This window comes from Carassius gibelio, chromosome A1 (assembly GCF_023724105.1).
Source record: "Carassius gibelio isolate Cgi1373 ecotype wild population from Czech Republic chromosome A1, carGib1.2-hapl.c, whole genome shotgun sequence".
Lineage (NCBI taxonomy): Eukaryota > Metazoa > Chordata > Actinopteri > Cypriniformes > Cyprinidae > Carassius > Carassius gibelio.
Window position 1 is genome coordinate 31,298,085 of NC_068371.1, and position 10,153 is coordinate 31,308,237.

Sequence of the window (10,153 nt, forward strand, 5' to 3'; positions counted from 1 at the left end):
TCAGGTTGGAGCTAAACACTGCAGTGCATAGGACCTCCATGGCAAGATTTGAGGAAGGGGGCTTTAGGGGTACAATAGCTTCTCACTAGGTCTGTACCCTCAAGGGTACAACTTATGTACCCTTGTCATAGGGTACAAATGTTGTACCTTAAGAGACCAGTTTTGTACAGAGGTGGGAAGTCCAGGGGCCAGAGAGTAAAAGTCCAGCAGCCGATTTCACCAGAGGAACCAAGTCATTCCTTACAAGTCACAAATGACTCTCAAGTTAAATCCCAAGTCCTCAAAGAGTTAAAGTTAATGAGATAATTAAGTGACTAATTAAATGGTGATTGTGAATTAGTGATTAACACTTGCTATTATTGAGAATTACAGAGGATCAGATGTTGATGTTTTATTGGTTAAAATTATGCCACCATCATGTAGATCAGTGTTTGGTTTAGTTGTGCTCTTGACCCTTGACTTGTCGTGTTAAATATGTCTCTGTAGCTCTGCATGTGGTGTTTTGGAGGAGACAGAACTGTGACATATAAAGAACATATAGTCACAATGAGCTAGTTTAATCTCATATATATATATATATATATATATATATATATAATTATTACATATTTAGGTTTCGATTAATTGCAGTGAAGCTGCAGCATGCACAAAAAAACAAAATAATAAGTGATCGAATATTTACAAAGCATGAATTTTACATTTGTGTAACATATATAGAAGTTCCAACTCCAGTGCTTTTCAAGCACACACACATACACCTAGAACCATCATATGAATCTCTACAATGGTGCACTGTAAAACCGGACAAGTAACTCAAACCATTTGAGTAAACAGAATGCCTTGATTTAAACCCTGTAAGTTTAAAACGTTGCATTCAAGTAATTAAGTGATTAACTAAGTGATTCTGTAATATTCAATTAATATTAAAATGACTTCATAAACATTTTGTACACAGACTTTTGTCTTCTATGCCAGTAACTGGTCAAACACAGATATCAATTATCAGAATATGAACCTCAACAATGGTGACAAAAAAACATGCTGCAATGCATGCTGGGTACTATTGTAGTACAAAACTCATCCATGGCTCCCAGCATGCTCTGCAGGATTTTTTTTTTATGGTCACCATTGTTGAGGTTCATATTCTGATTATTGATGTCTGTGTGTGACTAATTGACACCATAGAAGTCCAAACTGTTTGGAAAGTCTTTGTATTAATGGATTATCACATAACCACTGGGTCTTAGGATCACTTTTACTGTAATCAATCAAATTACATAACACTTATTTCATCAGAGATTAGACTCCTTATGAATCAATAATTGATGATTATCACCAATATAAAGTATAACAACCTACACCTAGGTACAGGTTAACACCTGATGGCATTTCTTCTGGGCTTTTGAGTTATAACAAATATGTTTTAGAAACACACAGTTATAACAGCCAGAGAAAAGACTAAGACAGAAGTCAAGGGTCAAGAGCCCAACTAAAGTAGACACTGATCTCTAACATGGCTACTTCAAATGAAACAATAAATCAACATCTAAACCTTAGTTCATTCTCAATAAGATCTTCTGTAGACGTCTGACAGAAATAAAGCCAGTCTGGTTATTAATAAGTGGAGCTGGTGATGCTGTTTGTGGGGATGTTTAATCGGATCTTGAGAGATTTCATGTATTTTATTTCAGTTGATTTCATCTAAGTCTGTGTCTGAAGTCAGTTGTAGTAGTTCTTGTGTTTCTCTTTTCTTCAGTGATTCTGTTTGTTAGCAGCAGCTGTTCATCACTAATGTTCAATCAGCACTTAGTTAATCACTTAATTACTTGAATGCAAAGTTTTAAAACTTACAGGGTTTAAATCAAGGCAATCTGTTTACTCAATGATTTGAGTTAAGTTAACTTATCGGGGTTTACAGTGTAAGGCAATCAGTTTCCTCAAACGGTTTGAGTTAACATAACTTGTCAGGTTTGAGTGAGGCTGTGTCTGAAGTCAGCTGTTGTTCCTTTCTCTCTTTTCTTCAGTGATTCTGTTTGTTAACAGCAGGTGTTCATCACTAAAGCTCAATTAATCACTTAATTACTTAATTGCAATGTATATCTTCTTTTAATGAACTCAACTGAATTAAGTTCAGAGTACTCATAACTGTTAGTTTTTTCAACTTAAATGGTTTAAGGCAATTGGTTTCCTCAAACAGTTTGAGTTAACATAACTTAAGGATATCTGTTTACTCAAACCGTTTGAGTTAAGTTTACTTGTCGGGTATTACAGTCAAGGCAATCGGTTTACTCAAACGATTTGAGTTAAGTTAACTTGTCGGGTTTTACAGTGTGAAAATCAACAAAATGCTTGATGTTGCAATACATGAATAACTCCCATAATGCACTACAGTATGGATATTAATTTTCACCACTGTTGAGGATCACATGATAAATGTTCATGGCTAAATGCCTAATTCCAAAAAGTTTTTTTTTTCTTTTTTCTTAATATTGAAGCATTATGTGGTGGCGCTTTCATAATGAGATTTATCTCTTATATTGTGGAAGCGGCATGCAGTTGAGTATTGTGATCTGTACTCAGAATTTGTACTCTGCATTTAACCCATCCAAAGCGCACACATAGAGCAGTCATCTCTAACAACTAAGCCACAAACTCTTCTTTTTGAACGTCTTAATCAAGAAATTTAATTGAGATCTTACAATCAACAAAAACATAAGTCACCTGCTAGATCAAGAGTTGCATCAGCATTGCACAAATGATTGCTGCAAAACAACAATGCAATTGTTGAGAAGCAAATTTATATAAAAAAAAAAAACTCCTTAAAGGCTCAAGAGCACAACTGAAGCAAATACTCATCACAATTATGGTGGCAAAGTTTTTTTTTTATTTATTTATTTTTTTAAATTGATTTCATCCAAGGCTGTGCTTAAACTCAGTTGTAGTTTCTTATGTTTATCTTTTCTTCAGTGATGTTGATTGTTAACAGCAGCTGTTCATCACTAATGCATCTTCATTTAATTAGTCACTTAATTATCTCATTTACCTTTACTCTTTGAGGACTTGGGATTTGACTGAAGACTTTTTGGTGACTTGGAAGGAATGACTTGATTTCTCCTATGATGAAATCAGCTGCTGAGTTCATGGGTGGAATAAACATACCTCTGCCTATTTGTTAAACACATGGCTGAAAATCTTAATGCTTCATGAAGCATCATCTTGCCATCACAACCGAACAGTGAATTTAATCAAGTGAAATTAGTTAATTGCACTCAAATAATAATGAAAGTTCATTGGACTTAATTTTAATATATTCTGGTGGCTTGTCATTGACTGAAGCACAGGCTCTACTCCCCATCACAATGGTGAACAACAAAACTACATTAAACTAACAGATATCTCTTGTGCAAACACGCATTAATACAGTTGAGTTCAGTATTTACTCTCATTATCAGTGTATGACTTTGCATAACTTTTTTTCTATGGATGTTCACAAATATTTTAGTTAAATTAAATTGTTTTCATTTGGTATTTCATTTTGTTTTCATTTACAGTATATTACTGTTTTGCCTTGACGTAACGGCAACAAACTGTAGAAAAACACTTTTTTGCTGGCAACCTTTAATTTATGGCAACAAACTGTAGAAAAACAGTTATTTACTGCACTGTTAAAAATCGCTGTAAAAAAACGGCCAAATTTCGACAGTAACATACTGTTTTTCAGTAAAACAGTGCATTCTGGGTAATATTCATCGTTTTCGAGAAGGTAGTCTGCTGCTATATATCGTAAATTAACAACATTCAAAGTCGACACTCAGCGGCTGTGTTTCAAATCACACCCTACTCCCTCATTCACTATTCCCTACATGAGTTTACTAATATAGTCCACCTGACAGAGAGAATGAACACTAATGAGTGAATTCAGACACTGATCAACAGCTGCTGTTAATGAGTAGAATCACTGAAGAAAAAAGAAACAAGACAAACACAAGAAATACAACTGACTTCAGCCACAGCTTTAGATGAAATCAACTGAAGATTTAAACAATCAACAAACAGCTTTATCAACTTCACTCATTACTAACCGGACTGACTTTATTTCTATCAGATCAGAGATCAAAAGATCTTATTGAGAATTACAGAGGTGTAGATGATAATCTTAGTTTCGTTTAGCATCACCATTGTGGAGATCAGTGTTTGCTTTAGTTGGGCTCCTGACCCTTGACTTTTGTACTTCAACTTTTGTTTCATTGCTATATTTGTATCTTTATGCTACATCTATTACAGCAATATTAATCTTGATGATCAAGTGATTATGACTGTTTCTGTCAGGCATGATCTACTAGACTGACTTGTTGTTATAATAGTCAAATAATAATTTGGTGTTGAAATATATGAGTGAATAACACTTTTCTTTTGTTTGTTTCTTCAAATTTATAAGATTGAACGGTAATGTGATTATCTGGATATGGATTTTTGAGCTTTAAATATTTTGGGCAGCAGTCCTCACAACACTGAAAGTGAGACATCAACAATCAGCATATTAATCTCAACAATGGTGACAATCAAAAGGTTCATGATGCAATGCATTCTGGGTACCAGCACAGGATAAAACTCATCCATGACTCCCAGCATGCATTGCGGCATGAATAAATTATGCCACTGAATTGTTCACTTATTTTCTTGAATTCTTATGTGCTTATCATTTTGCATTTGTTTTAAGTTTTAGTAGCATGTGTTGTGATGTTCAGAACTGATCTGTTCATTTATTTTATGGATTGTCACCATTGCTGTGATTCATACGCTGATTCTTGATGTTTCTGTCTAAATTTCAGCAAAGGTTTTTTTTTTTTTATTATGAGTGAAATTTTCTTAACAGTCTTTTATAACTTATGGCTCAGCAGTGTTCCTTCTTATGCTGTAGTATCAATAAGAGAAGAGACATGGGATTAGATCAGAAATAATAGTATTTGTTCTTGTCAATCTATAAACAACAATATCAGATTTTTTTTCTTCTGTGTACTTTTGTTTTGCTATAACAGGTTCCAAAGGCACATTGTTACAGCATGTAAAAAAAGTAAACACTGATCTCCATCATGGTAGTGAAAAAAACACCTAAACCTATTTAACTCTCCATTAGTTCTTCTGTAGACATCTGACAGAAATAAAGTCAGTCTGGTAAGTAATGTGAATCTGGTGAAGCTGTTTTAGTAGTTGTTTAATCAGATCTTGAGAGATTTGATGTATTCTTTTATTCAGTTGATTTCATCTAAGGCTGTGGTTGAAGTAATTTGTAGTTCTTGTGTTTCTCTTTCCTTCAGTGATTCTGCAGGTGTTTATCACTAATGCTCAATCATCAATTAATCACAGAATTATCTCATTAACTTCACTGATTCGGTGTTACTCTAACACTCTGTAGTGTGCACACATTATAAGTGTTCATTTAAAACTGAGGATTTTCTTGTGGGGTTTAAAGGGTTAAAGATTTAAGATGAAGAAAAAACAGCATGAAACATAATTTAACAGTAATAAACTGTAATTAATTTACAGGAAACAAACTGTAGAAAAACAGTTATTTACTGGCACCCCTGCTGCCAGTAAATGACTGTTTTTCTACTGTTTCTTGCCGTAAATAAATGTTTGCCAGCAAAAAAGGTGTTTTTCTACAGTTTGTTGCCGTTAAGTCAAGGAAAAACAGTAATATACTGTAAAATGTAAACGTCAGATTTACCAAATGAAAAAAAAAGTTAATTTAACTAAAATATTTGTGAACATCCATAGAAAAAAAATTAGGCAAAGTCATACACTGATAATGAGAGTAAATACTGAACTTGACTGTATTAATGTGTGTTTGCACAAGAGAGATCGTTTAGTTTAATGTAGTTTTGTTGTTCACCATTGTGCTGGAGAGTAGAGCCTGTGCTTCAGTCAATGATGAGCCACAAATTCTGATCTTCTGCTGCTTTATATAAACACAGTAAATGTGGAGTCGCTGATACAGTGATGATCTCTGTGTTAAGTACTTCAGCACATACATGTGTGCTATAGCTGACGATGAGCTGCAGTGATTTGAGTAAAAGTCATGTATTTAGTTACTTTATTACTGCACATTAAGTGTTTGCATCGTTATATTAAGAAATATTCCTTCTCAGTGGACTCAAATGAAATAAGTTCATAGTACTAACATCGTAGGAATGCTAGTTTTAAAAACTCGAACTGTTTGAAGCAGTGGGAGTGGAGTTAATTTCCATGGTAGAATTTACGGTAAAATACTGTTAAAAAATAAGAGCGGTAAATTAATGGTTAAGAGCTGTAAATTAACAGTACTTTACTGGCACCCCTGCTGCCAGAAAATTACTGTTATTTAACGGCAAAATTTTTTACAGTGTGGCAGCAGGGGTGCCAGTAAATAACTGTTTTTCTACAGTTTGTTTCCTGTAAATTAATTACAGTTTATTACTGTTAAATTATGTTTCATGCTGTTTTTTCTTCATCTTAAATCTTTAACCCTTTTAAACCCCACAACAAAATCCTCAGTTTTAAGCAGAGATGGACATTCCAGGAGCCTGAAAGTAAAAGTCCTGCCATATGTTTTTTCCACCCATGAACTCAGCAGCTGATTTCACCAGAGGAGGAACAAAGTCATTCCTTTCAAGTCACCAACAATTCTCAAGTTAAATCCCAAGTCCTCAAAGAGTTAACGTTAATGAGATAATTAAGTGACTAATCAAATGAAGATTGTGTATTAGTGATGAACACCTGCTGTTAACAATCAACATCACTGAAGAAAAGATAAACACAAGAGCTATAACTGATTTTAAGCACAGCCTTGGATGAAATCAGTTGGAAGGAAAATAAAATAATAACTTTGTCACCATACTTGTGGTCAGTATTTGCTTCATTTGGGCTCTTGAGCCTTTTAACAGTTTTGGTAAGTTTGCTTCTAAGCAAATACATTACTGTTTCATGACGAACATGTATGCAACGCAAAAACTAGGAGGTAACTTATGCTTTTGATACCTGTTTGATCTTGATTCAAATACATTATTCTTAAAAAAAAAACAGTGATGTTCTATTATACATTTCCTCCATAATACTTCTATATTAAAAGGAAAAGAAAACTGTTTCGGATTACGCATTTAACCATGACCATTTATCATATGATCCTCAACAGTGGTGACAAATAATTATACATACTGCAATGCATTATGGGAGTTTTCATGTATTACAACATGAAGCATTTTGTTGATTGTCACCATTGCAGAGATTCATATGCTGGTTCTTGATATCTGTGTGTGTCTTAAAAAAAAAAAGCACTGGAGTTAGGGTTTTTGTATGTGTTGCACAGATTTACAATCTATTTTCTGTAAACGTTTTAGTACTTCTTTTGTGTGCTGCAGTTTTACTGAGACAGTTATTTGAACTCTAAACTTCTAGAAAAAAAAACACATTATTCTCAATATAATCCCCAGCTCATTGTGTCTATATGTTTATTGTACACCACTGATCTCTCGTCTCTACAACCCCACATATAGGGCTACAGAGGGAGAGATCTAGCACAACAAGTCAAGGGTCAAGAGCACAACTAATCCAAACACTGATCTCCATGATGGTGGCATCATTTTAACCAATAAAACATCAACACCTGATCCTCTGTAATTCTCAATAATAGCAGGTGTAAATCATTAATGCACAATTATCATTTAATTAGTAACTTAATTATCTCATTGACTTTAACCATTTGAGGACTTTGGATTTGACTCAAGACTTGTTGGTGAATAGAAAGGAATGACTTGCTTCCTCCTCTGGTGAAATCAGCTGCTGAGTTCATGGGTGGAGCAAAAGTATGGCAGGACTTTAACTTTCTGACTCCTGGAGTGTCCACCTCTGGTTTTAAGTGAACACTTATAATGTGTACACACTACAGAGTGTTTGAGTAACACTGAATTAGTGAAGTTAATGATATAATTATGTGATTATTTGATGATTGAGCATTAGTGATGAACACCTGCTATTAACAAACAGAATCACTAAAGGAAAGAGAAACACAAGGACTTCAAAGGACTTCAGCCACAGCCTTGAATTCATCAAATCTCTCAAAATCTGATTAGACAACTCCTAAAACAGTTTCACCAGATTCACATTACTAACCAGAATGACTTTATTTCTGTCAGATGTCTACAGAAGATATTATTGAGAGTTAAATAGTTTTTTTTTTTCACTACCATGATGGAGATCAGTGTTTACTTTAGTTGGGCTCTTGAACGTGACTTTTCAACAATTACATTTTTGTTTTTTTATATACATACTGTAATAATGCATCTTTGATACTTGTTATAAAAAAAAGAACAAAAACTGTTGTTTCAGTGTTTCCTGTGTTTCTTCTCTTATTGAATATTTATATTACATCAAAATAAGAAACACTGCTGTGCCTTAAGTTATGAAAGACTGTTAAGAAAACCTTTGCTGAACTTTAGACAGAAATATCAAGAATCAGCGTATGAATCACAACAATGGTGACAATCCACAAAATAAAGAAACAGATAAGTTCTGAACTTCACAAAACATGCTACTAAAACTTAAGACAAAAGCAAAATTATAAGTAGTAATGGGAAGATGAGGCCTCATGAAGCTTTAAGCCTTTCAGCCAAGTGGTTCACAAAAGGGTTAATTTCTGGAAACGAAATTTGCTCAGATTACTTAATTATCTCATTGACTTGGGATTTGACTTCAGACTCGTTTGTGACTTGAAAGGAATGACTTGGATCCTCATCTAATAAAATCAGCTGCTGAGTTCATGGGTGGAACAAAAATATGGCAGGACTTTTACTTTCTGACCCCTGGACTTTACACCTCTGTCTGTAATATATCTGCTTGTTTTACACTCTGCTTTTGTTGGCCACCAGGTGGTATTGTGAGCAAATTAAGTTTCCAGAAATTAACCCTTTTGTGAACCACTTGGTTGAAAAGCTTAAAGCTTCATGAGGCTTCATCTTCCCATCACTAGCAGCAGGCTACCTTCTCGAAAATGATGAATATTACCCATAATTCACTTTTTTAATGAAAAATAGTATGTTACTGTCGAAATTTGGCCATTTATTTACAGCTATTTTTAACAGTGCGCTGTTAAAAATGTATTGAAAACTCCTGGCAACTAATTGCTTTGAATTTACAGCAAACAATATACAAGAATATACTGTTGATTTAATACAATAAAATTATGTGTTTATACAGCAGTGTTGCTGTGACTACAGTAGTGTCAATACAATAAAATGTTGCATTTTGTATTGTTGTGGTACAATCCTCAACAGTGATGACAATCCCAGAAAAAAAAAGAAAAAAAATATTAATTGTTAAACATCAGTGTACCAACCACAACAGTGTTTCAAATTATTTATTTTCATATTATTTGGGTTATTTAAACCATTTTAATGCAGTTATATATGCAGAAACGTTTCCTGAAAACAACTGCAACTGCAGAAAAAAGTATTGCAGCAAAAGTTAAGGGTCTAGAGCACAACTGAAGCAAACCCTGATCTCTATGATGGTGATCTCAAAATAACATTTTAATTAAGACATCAACATATTAACCTCTGTGAATTCTCAATAAGAACTTCTGTAGATGCATGACATAAATAAAATCATTTGATCATGACATTCAGCCCTGTGATTCAGCAAAAAAAAAAAAAAAAAAAAAAGTGGAATTTTCAGTGTAAACCAGAGTTTGAGAATTCTGTTTAAAACAGAGAAAGGGGAACTTTCTTTTGGCGCACAGTGACATCAAGAACCAGCGTTTGAATCTCAAGAATGGTGACAAACAGCATATTCAGACAAACTGTAAGAATCACAAAACAAGCTACTATAGAATTGTTGCTCATTATTTATTCATGCCGCAAAGCATGATGGGAGCCATAAAATTAGTTTTGATTGGTGGCACCCAGAATGCAGTGCAACATGCTTTTTGATGGTCACAATGGTTGAGGTTCTCAGGCTGATTCTTGATGTCTGTGTGTCTAAATGAAAACACTTTTTTTTTTTAACAAGGTTTTGATCAGAGGTGCTTCTAAGAATTTCTCTAATAATGCTGAAAACACCAGAGCTTATATTGTTCAATCACAGAACACATGTTATTGATAGGACACATGTTATTTATAAG